At 37.5% G+C, this 18,404-nt stretch overlaps 1 long non-coding RNA gene across 1 annotated transcript; it reads left to right on the plus strand.

Annotated features, from left to right (window-relative positions):
• Positions 1 to 12,817: 12,817 nt before the first annotated feature.
• Positions 12,818 to 15,807, plus strand: LOC120082608 (uncharacterized). Its single transcript, XR_005483227.2, has 4 exons — positions 12,818 to 13,408; positions 14,354 to 14,818; positions 14,908 to 14,979; positions 15,552 to 15,807. It is a non-coding gene; the product is annotated as an uncharacterized LOC120082608 (long non-coding RNA).
• The last annotated feature ends 2,597 nt before the right edge of the window (positions 15,808 to 18,404 follow it).

Consider the following 18,404-nt stretch of genomic DNA (forward strand, 5'->3'; position numbering starts at 1 on the left):
TGCCCAACAAATACAATAAACTTAAAAACAAATACACTGCAATTGAAAATCACTTAACCAAATCATCTACATTGCTTTTAACTTACCCAAAATTTTGTAACAATACTTTTTCTTGGTTCTAAACCAAAATATTAGTTTAGAAAGTGAAGGCTGAATTGGTAAAAACTTTATCTAGATAATTGCATTCGTGAAGAAATAAACCGGTTTAGATTGGAATATGAAAATTCCAATTAAAAATCATCAATTGAAATTACTAACCAATCATGGTGTGACGTTGAAATCAATCGTGGAGATCTCATGAATAGAAGAACAAACAAGTTTTCGACAATGGTACATCCTTCCTTGATCGAATCAATCAAGGTGGGTATAAGACCCCCAAGGCAAACAAGTTAATACCAACACCATCTATATGCTTGACCTATCTTTTCACAATGACTCGATAGGAATCACTTTGGAAAGAAGAGACTCTGCGACTTGAACTATTGGTCGTGGTCGATTAAGTCGAGCCTTTCATTCTGCACTAGTGGATTTGATCAGTTAAATCAAGCCTCCAAAGTAGACTTGTCGTTGATTGAGAACAAAAAATAAAATCAATAAGAAAAAGATGAAAATTGAAAAATTAGATAAAACAAAATTTGAAATTGAAGATAGGATCAAATATGATAATTGAAAAAAAAAATTACATTCGATTTTTAAAATTCGAAAAGTGTTGGGAGATAATGTTGGGATTGGTGTCTTTATTCCCGACAGTCTCGTAATTTGTAAATATTATGTACACACATTGTTATTAATAAAATAAGTGTTATTTTATTTGCATTTATTCAAATCGAATAAACTAAGATCCGGGGTTATTTCAAGTAACTTAAGCATGTATGTGAGACATACAAGTGGATCATGCCTTAAGTAATAACCTAAATGGTCTGTAGTATAAGAATAAATGAGGGATACCTTATCCTGGTGACACTATGGATACGGCTTGCTTTGTAGATATTTACAAGTGTGATGCCACATTGTTTAAGCACGGGAATCAGCCCTTAAAGGAGCAATTTATCTACTTATCCCGACGTTGGGGGATGAGTGAATTCCTTTTTGTGTAGTTGTGTTCCCAACTCCCCAATTAGACAAATTCCTAAAATGGTAGGCTTGTTGAGTCAGCGATCTGACCACTCTCACCCATACAAATCAAAGGACCGCCTTCATAGGCAGAAGTTTACAACTCACTCAGGATTCAGGTCATGTTATCTATGGTCATCCAGGTGAAATGTAAGTCTTTATTATAAACAGCGCTATGTAATAAGACTAGACATTTCGTGGTTCGATCTTATGCAAACTCTTTTGTATAGATGTATAGAATACCCTTGCTCCCATATCTCTACATGAATGATCAGATCAGATCATTTATAGCACTTTACAACAATTGTAACATCTACAAAGCAGGTCGTACTCGTAGTGTCACCATAATAAGGTATCAAGTCTTATCCATCTACTAGAGACCATTTAGGTTATCAGTTAAACATGATCCACTCTATGTCTTTACATACATGTTTAAGCTACAAGATAACCTTAGATGTTAGTTTATTGATTTGTGGATTAATGCAACTAAATGTTGAATAAAACATCACATATTTTATTAAATAAATAAGATGTTTGTATAATACAATTACAAACTATAGGACCCTATGATATTTAAGACATCAATCCCAACAATCTCCCACTTGACCTAAAGCTAGTGGAGTGTATCATATAAAAGTCAAACTAATATATAAAGTACACAAAACAATAAACTAGGGCATAACACATCCAGTGCAAATCTTCCACTTACCCTAATCTAAATGTGGCCTTTCCCATAGACTCATACTCTGTAAGTGACCCTCAAACACCTTAGCCGTGAGGGCCTTTGTAAATAGATCAACAACATTGCGCTCTGAATCTATATGCATCATGATTACGTCCCCTCGATGCACAATCTCTCGAATGAGATGATACTTCCGCTTTATATGCTTCCCGCGCTTGTGACTCCTAGGTTCTCTGGAATTAACCACAGCACCACTATTATCACAATAAAGGGTGATGGTTTTGACATGTATGGAACCACTTCTAGATCAGTCAGTAATTTCCTGAGCCATACAACTTCTGTAGCAACATCACAAGCCACTACGTACTCAGTCTCCATGGTAGAGTCAGCAATGCACCTCTGCTTTGTGCTCCTCCAGACTACTGCCCTTCCGTTAAGATTGAACACTGATCCTTATGTGGATTTCCTAGAATCCTTATCAGTCTGGAAATTAGAGTCCGTGTATATTGTAAGGATCAGATCCCTCGAACCATACATGAGCATGTAGTCTCTCGTTCTTCGTAGACACTTGAGGATATTTGTAACGGTGGTTTAGTGATCATATTCTGGATTAGACTTATTACTGGGATATAGTGTATGTCCTAGTTTATTGTATTTTTGTACTTTACTTGTATTGTACATTAGACTCCCTAAGCTTTAGGACAAGTGCGAGATTGTTGGGAATGATATCATAAATCTCCTTGTAATCTCGTAGTTTGTAAACTTCGTATAAACATATTGTTGTTAATAAAATAAGTGTTATTTTATAAGCATATACTCAATCCAATAAACTAAGATCCGAGGTTATTTCATGTAATTTAAACAAGTATGTAGAGACATACAAGTGGCTCATGTTTAGTGGAGTGCGAAGAGTGTAATTGTCGGTCTTTAATGGAGTGCTCGACAGTTAACGGATGTAGAATAATTTAATTAAAAAGTTTAATTAATTATTCAAGAACTATTGGAGCTTCAATCTACAGATTCATGAGGTCCCCTCTGTAGTTCAACATGATTAAATGAGAATCATTTTTGGATTAATTTGAATTGTTCAAATTAATTGAGGGAATTAATTATATGTGATACAATTAATTTAATTTAATTGTATATGATATAATTACTATAATATTTTAATATGATTCAAATATTAATTATATGAATTAGATTCATATAATTAAATTTAATATAAATGGGATTTATAGTAAATGTCATTGATGAGAGATTTAAACCTATAGATTATATTGGATATGATACAATATCAAACCATAGGTTATATATTATATATGATATAACATATAGTAATATATATAGTTAGTTAGTTTTTATATATGTACATATATATTTTATATTGAAATTAATTATTTATTTATTTATTAATTTTAATATTTTGAAATTAAGGGAGAGAAATAACTTTAATCTCCTATTATCTCTCAACTCACGTACTGTGAGTAGGTGGTTGAGATTGGTTTTCTTCTCCTTCTTCGTTTTTAACCGAGAAAGGATGAAAAAAAGTGTTCTCTTGGTGAATGTCAATCATAGTGATCACTTTGTAAAATTCTCTGCATCACAAAATTTCTTCTTTCCTCTAATCTCTTGATTTGTTCTTCCCTCACCAAAATTTCAAGAGCCCATTTGGATTGTTTGTTTTGATCCTGACTATTTTAAAGGAGAAAAACAACGAAGAAGATCGGATCATCAAGAGTAAGGTTTCTTAAATCTTTATTCCCTTCCTTCTTTTATGTTTGTTGCATGTTGTAAATTCTGGTTTTTTGTATAATTTTATTTCTGTAAATTGCATTTTGTAAAAATTGAAAAAATTGGGACGATCCCCTTCTGCTGAGAACCTTCGTCGGTTCCTTCACCACCCAGTCGCCAACCGTTGCTGTTTCGCGCCGTTTAGCTGCCATCGGCCTGCGCGTGACTTCGGCTTCGTTGACAGCCTCCTTTGGTCGCCGGAGTTCGTCGGATTTTGCCATTTGGGGGTAAGATTTTAGCCGTTTGGATTGTTTTGGTTTGATTCTTTAATGCCCAATAAGTTATGGCTTAAATCCTGTGATTTGGGTTTTTTATTGAAGGTTTGAAGCCTTTGAAGCCACTATTCAGTAGCATTAAGGATCAATTTTGGACATTTTGGTAAATATTTAAGATTATAAATATTTTCAAGGATGATTATTGTAACACCCCGATTTATTTTGTAACTATGATTTTTTTTTTTAATGTTAGACTATTTGGATAAATTGGAATATGAGATTTATGTTTTTGGCTGAGCTAAAATATAATTTAATTATTTGGAATTAATTAAGTTTTTATTTTGGCTTGCGTTTGGTGATTCGATTATCCAGGGAGATAATTAAATTTGTTTGTTGGAGTTTTTTTTTAAAGAAAATATATAAGTATATATATATTGAAAGAGGAATAAGGAATTTGGTTTTTAAAAGGAAAAGACAAAAGGTTTAAGTTATTTATATATACATGTGGGAAAGGTAGAAAAAAAATAGATTTTCTTTTCTCTCTCTCTCCTCAAACCGCCGAGGATCCACCCAGCCGGTTCGGGTCGCCCACTTTTACGCGCTGCCATTCACAGATCTGAAGTCGACGTGGGTTTCTGTCGTAGCCGTCTCCTCCGTTTGGTATTCGTATGACAGCGCCGCCCAAGCCGTTCAGCCCGCGCAAACCCGTTTCTACCGCCGCGCCCAACCACAAGTCGACACGCACGATCGTCCTAGCTTCCGATCGGTGCAGCCACTCGTTTCAACCAGCATTGGACTGGATTCCGTCGTCGTTCTGGTCAGTCACCGTTGAATTCGCTGACCGTCACTGCCTATTCTTACAAAATCTTAGAGTTGGGTACGTTGTTGGATGGTTATTCTTTTGGATTGAGAGTTAATTTTGGATTTAATTCATGATCTCAAGTATGCTAAAGAAGTTCTAAGGAGATTTTGTTTTGTGTTTTTACCAAGTTGAGGTAAGTGGTACTATTATCGGTGTCTTTATGCCAGGCGGCCTAAATTAGATTTACAAAGTTAATTAATGGACTTTGGAAGCATGATTTTTTCTTTGTTATATACTTGTTGCATGACAGTCATAAGTATTATGAGTATGTTCGAATTTCTAATAAGTACTAAAATTATGTATGTGATGCACGAATAGACCAATAGTTCAGAGGACCGATGGGTCTAGTTTCATGTTTGACAGTGTGCCTACGGGCCGCTAGACATGCGTGAGTAGACAGGTTCACGTTCATGTTATTTTTCATGTTTGACGGTGTGCCTACGGGTCGCTAGACATGCGTGTGTCGACAGGTTCACGTTCATGTTATTTTTTATGTTTGACGGTATGCCTACGGGCCGCTAGACATGCGTGAGTCGACAGGTTCACGTTCATGTTATTTTCCATGTTTGACGGTGTGCCTACGGGCTGCTAGACATGCGTGAATCGACAGGTTAACGTTCATATTATTTTTCATGTTTGACGGTGTGCCTATGGGTCGTTAAACATGCATGTCAAGGCAAGACAGTACGTCCTTTGGTTTCTTTTCACCATAAAAAATCGATGTAGCTGTATGAGCGACGGGCCATCATTCTCTACTCGTGGATACATAGCCTGATCCCGGTAATGGGATCACTTACTGAGTATTTTATGCTGAACCTTTATCTTTATTTTATTTTTTTTTTAAGTAAGGGCAAGGATACTCGGGCGATTGACAAGAGGAATCTGTGATAGTGCCAAAGGAACTAGAATCGCTTCCGCATTTGAACCTTTATATTTTCTCATGTTTTGATTTTATTGCATTTATGATTTTATTAATTTTTTTTTAATTTATTTCATGTTAAAGGGTACCCGGATCGAACGATTTATGATATTGAGATAATGGCATAACAGTTTCTTATATACTTAAAACAGTTCAAAATCATGTTATTCTATTTTATTTTTACTTTATTTTCCTCAATGCAAATATTTATGCATGCATGCAGTAACGATCCCCTTTTTAGTAGTCCTAGGAGGTGGGGTTGTTACAGTTGGTATCAGAGCCCGTGTTTTGGGTTCTGTAGACTGACTTACTATGTAAGTCTAGGTTGTTCCTTTTGGCCTATAACGGATTCTTCGTTGTCGCTAGTTATCTCCCTTATGAAAAGTATCTAGGATAATGTGCACCCGAGTTAGTAGCATTTATGATTGCATTTGTTGTTGTTTTTTTTTTTTTTTTTGCTAGTAAGGAAAGTAGCTAAGAGGGGGTTGCGGACAACTGTCAGGAAAATGGTTCGTGTTAGTGGAAGAGGCAGTCATAGGGTTACCGGAACGGGGCGCATTCCCAAATAGCAGAATCTGACAGTTCAGGATCAAGATCTTCATGATGAGGATCCACAAGTTCAGGACCCTCCGGTACCAGAGGATTCCTTGTCGCCTAGGGACCCCTCAGGGTCAGGGTCAGCGAACCCAGACACGAAGTAGAGCCCAACACACGGCCACGCCACCACAAACGTAGGCCACCTCAATCGTTCCATCAGAGGTTACTGATTGGGCAACCACTATTGGGGAAGCAGTTACATCAGCTGTGTTGAGTAAGGTGAAGGACATGCTGGATGAACGACTGGCCCAGTTTGCCCAGTTCCAACAGACACCACCACCACAGGATCAGATGCCGCAAGTCTAGACTCAGAACATGATCCAAAACCAAAGCATGTTAGGCCTTTCAGTGGAGGCAAAACATTTGCGAGATTTCAGGAAGCACAACCCCAGCACCTTCAATGGGTTACTCAAGTACCCTACCAATGCATAGTTATGGATATCCATGATTATAACGATCTTTCGTTATATGAAATGCCTAGAAGATCAGAAAGTGCAATGTGTCATTTTCATGTTTACTGATAAAGCACAAATTTGGTGGCAGTCGACAGAAAGAATGTTGGGTGTAGGAGGGGAACCGGTGACATGGGAATAGTTCAATGAGCGCTTTTACGCGAAGTACTTCTCTGCCAACCTGAGGTACAATAAGCAGAAAGAGTTCTTGGAGCTGAGGCAGAGACACGGGTCAGTGCAGGAGTATGACCAGGAGTTTGCACCCTGTCCCGTTTCGCCCCGGAGTTGGTTGCCACGGAAGCTATGAGGGCAGAAAGGTTCATTCAAGGCCTAAAGGACAGTATACGAGGTATTATGCGAGCATTCAAACCAACCACCCATGCTGAGGCACTTCGCTTGGCAGCTAAGGTGGATGATAATGGACAGAAATGCACGTTATTACAGTGCTAAGTTCTTAAACAATGCTGGCTTGTGTTGATAAAATATGTTAGATTGCGTCCAAAAAACATTAAGTTCATAACATTTCGGTCGCATGCGTTCATCGCATAGAAACAGTTAATTTTTGTATTTTTATGCAGAATATTCATTGACGCAAGGCGAAAAACACGATTACAAGAAATCAACGGTCGAGCGCAGCATTACCGCAAGGCTTTGCGGTGATTTGTGTTCGCAAACATCTGCTCAATAAGGATTGCCGCATAGAGCCGGCACAACTTGGTGGGCGCATCTAGGTGAAAGGCATAATTAATCATGATGGGACAGAAAGTTGATGACGGTCGAATCCGAATTAAGTTGACAAGCCGCTAACGATAACAAGTACATTCAGCTTTTCGATGACAAATATTCGACACATCAGTCAGAGAATTAAAGCCATCCCATCTGTACAATCATAAGAGAGAATCTGTCCTTTACCTCGAAACGCTATAAATACCAAAGGCATCCTTCAGAAAAGGGGTTCACGAGTTCGGAGAGTTAGAGAATTTTGCCATAGTTAGAGTAGCTTTGTTCTTAGATTTCTTTTTATTTTAAGGCGGAAGCGAGAGAAAGAGATTATGCCGATAGATTGTTCAGGTGAGCTCGGGAGAGTACCGGAAGCATCAAGATTAGAGAGAGGGCCAGCTCCTGCGGAAGCAGGAATATCGTTTGAACCGAATAGAGTTGCCAGTGTAAAGGCCTTGGGCAGCAAGGGATTGCTACCATACTCTCTACCTTTATCTTCCATTGTTATTTTGTACTCAAACTCATTTATAGAAATGGAATTTACTTCTTTATATTTGTTCACTCTCTGTTATTTACGTATGAGTACCTAAATCTATTGAATGGGTTGAGAGGCACTTAGCTAGCATAACTGTGGATATTCATTCTATGCGTTTATCTTGTATTATGTATGCTTCATTCGTCCATTAGAGATACTCGGGAGGGTAGTCTAAGGACAAGATCTAGGCTTGAAAAAGTCAGGTTAGAATCTAGGCTCGGGAGAGTCAGATTAGAACGCATAATCAAGAGATAGGAGCTTAGGAATAAGCACTGTTTGCTATTAACGCATCGCATGCATCCTAGAGATAGGATATGATTGTGTGTTATCACCTTGTCTTTGTGTGCATCTTGCATCATCGCATAGGAAAAGAGTAGAGACTTAGGAATAAGCTCTATGGACATTTTTGCATTCAACACATGCGTCCTAGACTTAGGAGAACCACATTTGCATTAGAAAATGACTTGTTGTGCATGAGTGTAGCATGATCACATAGTCTGACGCATTCCCAGGTAATGCTAGTTAAAGACCTTTTCAACCCATTCCTCCGCATACCCAGGTAATGCTAGTTAAATACCTTCAAACTTTTCTCAAATCCACCACATTTATTTATTTCATTACTGCAATCAATAATCACACCAACTATTGATTTATTTGGTTACCACAAAGTCTTTCTCAGAAATTACCACCGCATATTGTTTTCCCAAGTCCCTGGGTTCGATCCTGGACTTACCAGGAAACTCAGTGGGGTTTACACTTAGATTCCACTGAGAAAGCTTGATTGCTCAACGAATTTTTTATCATTGTATTTCATCCACAATTTCATCTCATAAAATAACGCATCAGTGGACCCATAGTCGGAAGACGAGTATTCACGGGTGTTTGGGGCAGGACCTTCCTCAAGTCAAAAGAGGAAAGCAGATCAAAAGACTTTCGAGCCTCGCCCCCATCAGAAGGTTCAAAGCTCAAACAGACCGCTTTGACATTTTAAGCAGCAGGCTGCCGAGGTGGGTATGGTGGAAAGGAATCTGCTAGTGTGTAACTCGTGTGGAAGATGCCACTGGGGACGATGTTTGGCAAGCATCGGGGTTTATTTTCATTGCAAGCAGAAGGAGCACTCGATAGATATATGCCCTATTAGAATCATGTTCGGTTATAGGAACCAATTTGTAGGCCATGAATAGAGGAGTTCGGGTAGGCCTTAGCATCAACAAGGTCGTGTTTACTCTACCACCTGGCAAGAGGCCGAGAAAGCAGGCACTATTGTGACAGGTACACTCCCAATCTTGGGACATTTTATGCTGGTATTGTTTGATTCTGGTTCATCTCATTCGTTTATATCGTCGTTATTTGTTAAGCATGCCATGTTAGAATTAGAGCCTTTGCATTATGTGTTGTCGGTATCCACTCCGTTTGGAGAAATTATGTTAGCAAAGGAAAAGATAAAAGCATGTCAGATTGAAGTAGCGAGTCATACCCTGAATGTGACTTTAATAGTCTTGGACATGCAGGATTTTGATGTGATTTTGAGCATGGATTGGGTAGCTGCTAATCATGCCAATATAGACCGCTCTCGCAAGGAGATGATTGTTAACCTTCCCACAAGAGCCAACTTTAAATTTAAAGGGGCGGGGACTGTGGTCCTGCCCAGAGTGATTTCTACCATGAAAGCCCAGAGGTTGTTTAGCCAAGGTACCTGGAGTATCTTGGCTAGTGTCGTTGACAGTAGAGAGCCTGAGGTCTCCTTAACTTCGGAGCCAATGATACGTGACTACCTTGATGTCTTTCCAGAGGAACTCCCAGGTCTGCCTCTGCATCGGGAGATAGACTTTGCTATCAAGTTGGAGCCAGGCATAACTTCTATCTCGAAAGCTCCATACAGAATGGCCCCAGCAGAACTGAAGGAACTTAAGGTTCAGTTGCAAGAGTTGTCGGATAAGAGTTTCATACGCCTTGGGGTGTGCCGGTACTTTTTGTGAAAAAGAAAGATGGGTCATTAAGGCTTTGCATTGACTACAGGGAACTAAACAAGGTGACTATAAAAAACAAGTATCCGCTTCCCAGGATTGACGACTTGTTTGACCAGTTGCAAGGAGTTACAGTGTTTTCTAAGATTGATCTTCGGTCGGGATATCATCAGTTGAGGATAAAGGATAATGATATTCTCAAGACAACTTTTCGTTCAAGGTATGGACATTATGAGTTCATCGTGATGTCATTTGGGTTGACGAATGCTTCTACAGTATTCATGGACCTGATGAATAGGGTGTTTAAGGAATTTCTTAACACCTTTGTGATAGTCTTCATAGATGACATTTTGGTTTATTCCAAGATAGAGGCGGAACACGAGGAGCATTTACGAAAGGTTCTAGAGACCTTGAGGGCGCAAAAGTTAAATGCTAAGTTTTCCAAGTGCGAGATTTGGTTAAAGCAGGTGTCCTTTTTAGGGCATGTGGTATCCAAGAAAGGTGTATCTGTTGACCCCGTAAATATCGAGGCAGTCACAAGTTGGTCTCGTCGTACCACAGTCGGAGAGGTACGCAGTTTCTTGGGGTTAGCGGGCTATTATCGTTGTTTTGTGAAGAAATTTTCCCGTATAGCCACCCCTCTGACCCAGTTGACCAGAAAATAAGCTTCCTTTATTTGGAATAAGGCTTGTAAGGATAGTTTCCAAAATCTCAAGCACAGGTTGGTTACTGCCCAGTTCTCACCATACCGGATGGAACGGGTGGTTTTGTTATTTACAGTGACGCCTCTAAGAGAGGGTCGGGGTGTGTATTGATGCAACAAGGTAGTTGCTTATGCCTCTCGCCAGTTAAAGAACCATGAACTGAACTATCCCACACATGATTTGGAATTGGCAGCCATGGTTTTTGCTTTAAAAATCTGGAGGCACTACTTATATGGCGAGAAGATACAGACTTTCACCAATCACAAGAGTTTAAAATACTTCTTCACTCAAAAGAAGTTAAACATGAGACAGAATAGGTGGTTGGAGCTAGTGAAGGACTATGATTGTGAAATTCTGTACCACCCAGGGAAGGCAAATGTAGCGGCGGATGCTCTAAGTAGAAAGGTAGCCCATTCAGCAGCCCTTATCACCAGATAGACTCGGTTATGTAAGGACCTTGAGCGGGCCGAGATAGTAGTGTGGTAGGGGAGGTCTCTATGCAGTTAGCATAATTATCGATACAATCGAGTTTAAGGCAGAGAATCATTGTTGCTTAACGCAATGATCCTTACTTGGTTGAGGTAGCACAATAGGTGAAGATAGGGTAGGGTGGTGAGTTCTCCTTGTCCGTAGATAATGGTCTTACTTTTTAGAGACGCTTATATGTACCAGCAGACGGTGACCTCAAGAACGATCTATTAGGAGAGACTCATAACTCCCCATTTTCAATACATCCTGGCAGTACCAACATGTACCAGGACCTAAAACGTTGTTACTAGTGGAATAACATGAAAGTGGAGATAACAGAGTTTGTCAGTAAGTGCTTAATGTGTCAGTAGGTAAAGGCCCCAAGACAAAAGCCAACAGGCTTGTTGCAACCTTTGAGCGTACCAGAATGGAAGTGGAAGAATGTCTTGATGGATTTCATTGTGGGTTTCCCGCGAACCGCGAAGGGTTTTACAGTAATTTGAGTTATAGTGGACATACTCACCAAGCTGGCACATTTCATTCCAGGGAAGCTTACATATTCAGTGAATAGGTGAGCTCAGTTGTATATGAAAGAGGTGGTAAGATTGCATGGGGTATCAGTGTCCATCATGTCTGATAGGGACCCTCGATTTACCTCCAGCTTTTGGAAGAGCCTTCAGGCAGCATTAGGTACTCGTTTGGATTTCAGTATGGCTTTTCCCACAAACTGACGGTTAAACTGAGCGTTTAAATCAGACACTAAAGGATATGTTATGTGCTTGTGCGTTAGAGTTTGCAGGGAGTTGGAACTCTCACCTACATTTGATAGAGTTTGCTTATAATAATAGTTATCAGGTAACCATTGGCATGTCACCGTTTGAGGCCCTTTATGGAAAGAGTTGTAGGTCACTCGTATGCTGGGATGAGGTTGGTGAACGGAAATTACTAGGACCTGAGTTAGTACAAACCACGAACGAGGCAATACAGAAGATAAGGGCTCGAATGTTGACGGCTCAAAGTAGGCAGAAGAGTTACGCTAATGTTAGTTGTAAGGATATGGAGTTTGAGGTGGGTGAAAAGGTGTTTCTGAAAGTGGCACCTATGAAAGGGGTGTTGAGATTTGGCAGGAGGGGTAAGTTAAACCCTCGGTTCATCGAGCCATTTGAGATCCTAGAGCGGATTGGGCTTGTAGCCTACCGGCTGGCCTTGCCCCCAACCCTTTCTGCAGTTCACAATGTTTTTCATGTTTCCATGTTGAGGAAGTACGTAGCAGACTCATCTCATGTTGTGGATTATGAGACTTTGCATTTGAATGAGAACCTGAGCTACGAAGAGGAGCCCATTCAAATCTTAGTCAGGGAAGTGAAAGTTTGGCGCAACAAGGAGATAGCTTTGGTGAAGGTCCTTTGGCAGAATCATCAGTTCGAAGAAGCAACATTGGAGTGCGAGGACGACGTGAGGGCGCATTATTCCGAGTTTTTTCAGGATTAGAACTTTCGAGGACGAAAGTTTCTTAAGGGGGTAGAATGTAACACCTCGATTTATTTTGTAACTAAGTTTTATTTATTTATTTTTTTTTATGTTTGACTATTTGGATAAATTGGAATATGAGATTTATGTTTTTGGCTGAGCTAAAATATAATCTAATTATTTGGAATTAATTAAGTTTTTATTTTGGCTTGCATTTGGAGATTTGATTATCTAGGGAGATAATTAAATTTGTTTGTTGGAGTTTTTTTTTAAAGAAAAATATATAAGTGTATATATATTTTGAAAGAGGAATAGGGAATTTGGTTTTTAAAAAGAAAAGAGAAAAGGTTTAAGTTATTTATATATACATATGGGAAAGGTAGAAAAAAAATTATTTTTTCTCTCTCCTCACGCCGCTGACCCCCCCCCCCCCCCCCCCCCACTTCTTATTCACGTTTTTACCCAAACCCTAGCCGCCGCCTACCACTGCTGCCGACCTTCTTTTCTCCTCAAGCCAGCCGTCGTCGCCGCGAAGAGCCACCGTTTTTTTTCCCGGTTCGTTCAGCGCCCCAACCGGTCGCGTTTCTAGCCACACCGCCGAGGATTCCCCAGCCGGTTCAGGTCGCCCACTTTTGTGCGCCCCCGTATGCAGATTTGAAGCCGACGCGGGTTTCTATCGCAGCCATCTCCTCCGTTTGGCGTTCGCAGGACAGCGCCGCCCAAGCCGTTCAACCCGCGCAGACCCGTTTATGCTGCCGCGCCCAGCCATAAGTCAACACGCACGACCGTCCTAGCTTTCGATCGGTGCAGACACTCGTTTCACCGGCATTGGATTGGGTTCCTTCATTGTTCTGATCAGTCACCGTTGAATTCGCCGACCGCCACTGCCTATTCTTGCAAAATATTAAGTTGGGTAAGTTTTGGTAAGTTGTTGGATGGTTATTCTTTTGGATTAAGAGTAGTAGTGGGAAAATTAAGTTATTGATTTTGGATTTAATTCATGATCAAATTGGCTAATTAAATCAAGTTTTGGAATTTTTCTTGGACCAAGTCACAACTTTAGATTGATTTAAGTGTGCTAAAGAAGTTCTAAAGAGATTTTGTTTTGCATTTTTTTCAAAGTTGATAAGTGATACTATATTACTGATGTCTTCGTGCCAGGCAGCCTAGATTAGATTTACAAAATTAATTAAATGGACTTTGGAAGCATGATTTTATCTTTGTGATGTACTTTGTACATGACATTTATAAGTATTTAAGCATGTTCGAATTTCTAATAAGTACTAAAATTATGTATGTGATGCATGAATAGACCAATAGAGCAGTTTACCGTCTCGCCTTGACGCATGTTTTATTTCAGAGGACCGATGGATCTAGTTTCATGTTTTGACGGTGTGCCTATGGGCCATTAGACATGCGTGAGTCGATGGGTTCACGTTCATGTTATTTTCATATTTTACGGTGTGCCTACGGGCCGCTAGACATGCGTAAGTCGACAGGTTTACATTCATGTTATTTTTCATGTTTGACGGTGTGCCTACGGGCCGCTGACATGCATGAGTCGACAGGTTCACGTTCATGTTATTTTTTATGTTTGACGGTGTGCCTACGAACCGCTAGACATGCGTGAGTCGACAAGTTCACGTTCATGTTATTTTTTTCATGTTTGACAGTGTGCCTACAGGCCACTAGACATATGTGTCAAGGAAAGACAATACGTCCTCTTTTATAAAAAATCTGATGTAGCTGTATGAGCCACAGGCCATCATTCTTTACTCGTGGATGCATAGCCTGATCCCGATAATGGGATCACTTACTGAGTATTTTATACTCAACCTTTATCTTTATTTTTTTTCAGGTAAGGGCAAGGATACTCGGGCGACTGACAAGAGGAATCTGTGACAGTGCCAAAGGAACTAGAATCGCTTCCGCATTTGAACCTTTATGTTTTCTCATATTTTTTGATTTTATTGCATTTATGATTTTATTATATATTTTTTTTATAATTTATTTCATTTTAAAGGGTACCCGGTCGAACGATTTAAGATCTTGAGATAATGGCAGAACCGTTTCTTATATACTTAAAGCAATTCAAAATCATGTTATGTTATTTTATTTTTACTTTATTTTCCTCAATGCGAATATTTATGCATGATGCAGTAACGATCCCCTTTTTAGTAGTCCTAAGAGGTGGGGTTGTTACAATTATATTGATTATTGATGTTGTGAATCAGTTTGACGCCCAAAATTTTGCGTTTAGGTTTTGGGTCATTCACGTGCTCATTTTGAAGTGTTGAAATGGTTTTGGTTCAACCACGCTTTGGTAGGTAATTTGAAATTTTATAGGTTAACTTGCCTGTTGGGGTGAGGGTCCGAGGATTTGACTTAAGTTTGAATATGATTTTGTTTTAGGAGGTTGGTCCAAGAATACTTTCATTCAAGAAGAAGGTTGAATTGCTAATAATTTGGAGCTTAGATTGAGAGGTAAGTGATTTACTACCAGTTTTCCTCAAACCCAAGTTGGTATTAAGATTGTGGTTGCACTGAAAGCATGATTCTATTTTGATGGGTTGAATTATTGTAACTTGCTATGGTTGGACTGTTAAGGGTGTTCAAAAAACCCGTGCTTATGTTAAGGAAAATATGATATTATGTCAAGGTTTTGTTATGTTTGATTGATGGATAAACTTTCGAGGCCATTCAGGAAACTCATAAGATATGTTACTATGCTTATTACATTTTGTGGCAGTTTGATATGAACTTAGACGATATATGTTGCATGTAGATTAATTGTGGCTGTTAGCACCCCTATCAGACTAAGTTCATCCCCTGAGTATGTTTCGACGTCCTTATGGGATCACCACTTAGATTATGTTATTGTGTCTCTTCTGAGTCACTTCTTATGAAAAGTATCTTCGAGTTCCCCCCTTATGCCTATGTCGGGATGCATACCTTTGTCATGATAGAGATACTAAGTTGTATACCTAGTGGGCCCAGTAGTGGATCACTTATTGGGTATTTTTATACTCACCATTTTATCTATATTTTTTTCTCAGGTAAAAGAAAGGACAGAACAACGAATGACAAGAGGAATTTGTAACCAGTCCTCGGGACTTGACATCGCTTCTACACTTATTTTCTTAAATTTACATGTTTTGGTTTAGGGGTCAAACATTTATTTTTCTTTGGTTATTTATTTATTTATTCGTTTATTTACTTGTTTAAAAGTTTATTTCAATATTGTGTTAGGTGTACCCCAAACAGTGAACTTATGTTCTTTGAGATTTTATATTAGAAATTTATTTGGATTTAGTTGGATTTTGTCTAAAAGAAAAAGTCATTTTGAGATCTATGTATGTATGTAATAACAGTCCTATACCCATCTTAATAATACGAGTCGTTACATTATTAAATTAATTTCTATTTGAGGATGAAGAGGGAGGAGAGAGAACCAACAAGAAAAAGGATAAACAACAAATTTTCACAAATAAAAATTAATTTAATAAAAGGGGTTGATTGCAACTATTAAAAAACTACATGGAGATAATTGATCAAATTGAGAGTTTATGGTGTGACTGTAACTAACCCCATGGTATAGGGTGGTGTTTACAATTTCTCTTTTTAAGTATGTTTAATAAATTTTTTAATTTTCATATATGTATCAATTAAACATTAAAAGTGACTAACTCATTCTTAAATTTTTATTTTTTTGGTGTCAAGAAAACTTATATTATATTAAATCATAGGTAGATAACGATCATAAATTGAACGTATTAAGTCCTTAATTATGCTCCTTGCCTTTATTAACCACTAACTAGTTCAACGTCAACCATGATGGTTAAATATCCAATATAACTTTCAATGATACGTGTTGAAACATTTGTGAAAGTTCAGTTCAACGCCAACCATGATGGTTAAATATCCAGATAACTTTCAACGGTATGTGTTGAAACATTTGTGAAAGTTCAATGGTAATATTTAAACTTACAGGATTTCTTTTAAAAATCGTTCATGCATCAATTTTAATTCTCAATTTTTTAATCCAAAATTTATAGAAATTTACGTCCGTATAAGAATTGATGTATGGTTGATTTTCAAAGGTAATCTTAAGAAATGGTACAAATTGAATAACTTATAATAAGTTAGGATTATAATTTTTTTTTTTTTTTGAAAGAGTTAGGATTAAAATTGATACAATATATTATAAGTTTTGAACAATATTTTTTTAACAAAATTTGAATGATAGTGCAAATTGATATAATTATAGAAATTCAATTTTTACATTTATTTGTTAATCCATTTATAAGACACTTACATCTCCTATCGAAAAAATGGCATACATGGTCCTATTTTCTGTTTATGTCATCACTGTGTAAAATTACCACTTTAACCTTAAATGCATTATTCTTCTATTTTCTTCATTTTGTAGCATTTTTTTTTCTTTTTTTCTTTTTTTTTTTCTTTTTTTCTTTTTTTTTTCTGCGATTCTTTTTTTTTTTTTTTTGTGTGTGTTTTTCATTTTGCATTTCTTCTTCTTTTTTTCTTTTTTTGTGCATTTCTTCTTTTTTCCCCTTTCTTCGTTTTTTTTTTTGTGTTTCTTTGAATCGAGCATCAAACATAGAGTTTATAACATTAGAGCATCGAGCATCAAGTGAACTTCTAAATTGAGTATAGAACATACAACATAGGACCTAGAGGATCGAGTAGCATGTAGCTAGTATATAGCATAAAGTATATAACATAGAGTGTAATGTATAAGTATTGAGTATCGATGATCGAGAATCGAAGATCGAAGATCGAGTAACATGTAACTAGTATATAACATAGATCATATAATATAAAGCATATAGTCAATTTAAAAAACACACGGTTAAATTCATGAGTTAATTTTCATGAAATTATAACTAATTCAATCAAATTTCATTTTTTTGTTAGTACGATAGAAGATAGTGATCCAATAACGTATATCAATGGAACTATAATCACGTTAACTATTTATTCAATCAACTCAATAAATATCTCAAGATTTATCAATAATAATAATAATAATACATATCAAGAAATCCATAAATATGTACATATCTAATCAAGGATATCCATAAACGTTTTTACATCAAATTCCCAAATTGAATAGTTTATCATAAAAAGTTTGGTAGGCCGGATAGAAGGAATATCTACATGCCACGTGGCACAAAAACTATTTTTTTTAAAAAATGTTGAGAAAACACCCTAACTTTTGTCTTCTATTTAGAACTCTACCGTAACTTTAAACTACTCTTGAATAAGAAATTCAATTTCTCTATGAAAATTGAAATCTAAAACTATGTGTGACATTAACCTGACATAGTGTAACGATTTTTACGTTTAAATTTTTCATTATAAGCCCTCTCTTAGATCCCATCTTTCATGTAGTTTCCTTTCTAATAGTTTTGAAACGTTTAACATTACAAATTTTGAAAAAATATGAGTATTATTTAAGGATAAATTTCCTCTATTGGACGTGAACATATGGGTTATCTTCTTCCTCCTCTCTCCACTCACAGATTACGTAGTTTTCACCAAGTGAGAAAGAGGTCTATCCACTTGGCAAAATAAACAAAGTTCAGTTCATTGATCTTGTGTATATACTACTATGAGAAAAGGTAATCTGTTCTATCCTGAAAAATAATTATTCTCTAAACTCAGCTATTAAAGTGAGTAAATTTATCTTAAGGAGAAAACGTGGAGTCGCTAGACTCAATTTCTTTTATATAAATGTTGTGTTTTTATGTGGGTTTTGTTTATCGAATAATACAAATGGTGGACTGTAGAGGTGTTCAAATGATCCGACAATTTGAACAACCCAGACTACTCAACCCAAATTGTAAGGGTTGAGTTGGGTTAGTTTTAATTTTGGGTTGAATTAGGTT

This window comes from Benincasa hispida, chromosome 8 (genome assembly GCF_027475165.1).
Source record: "Benincasa hispida cultivar pf3 chromosome 8, pf3_genome.v1.1, whole genome shotgun sequence".
Classification (NCBI taxonomy): Eukaryota; Viridiplantae; Streptophyta; class Magnoliopsida; order Cucurbitales; family Cucurbitaceae; genus Benincasa; species Benincasa hispida.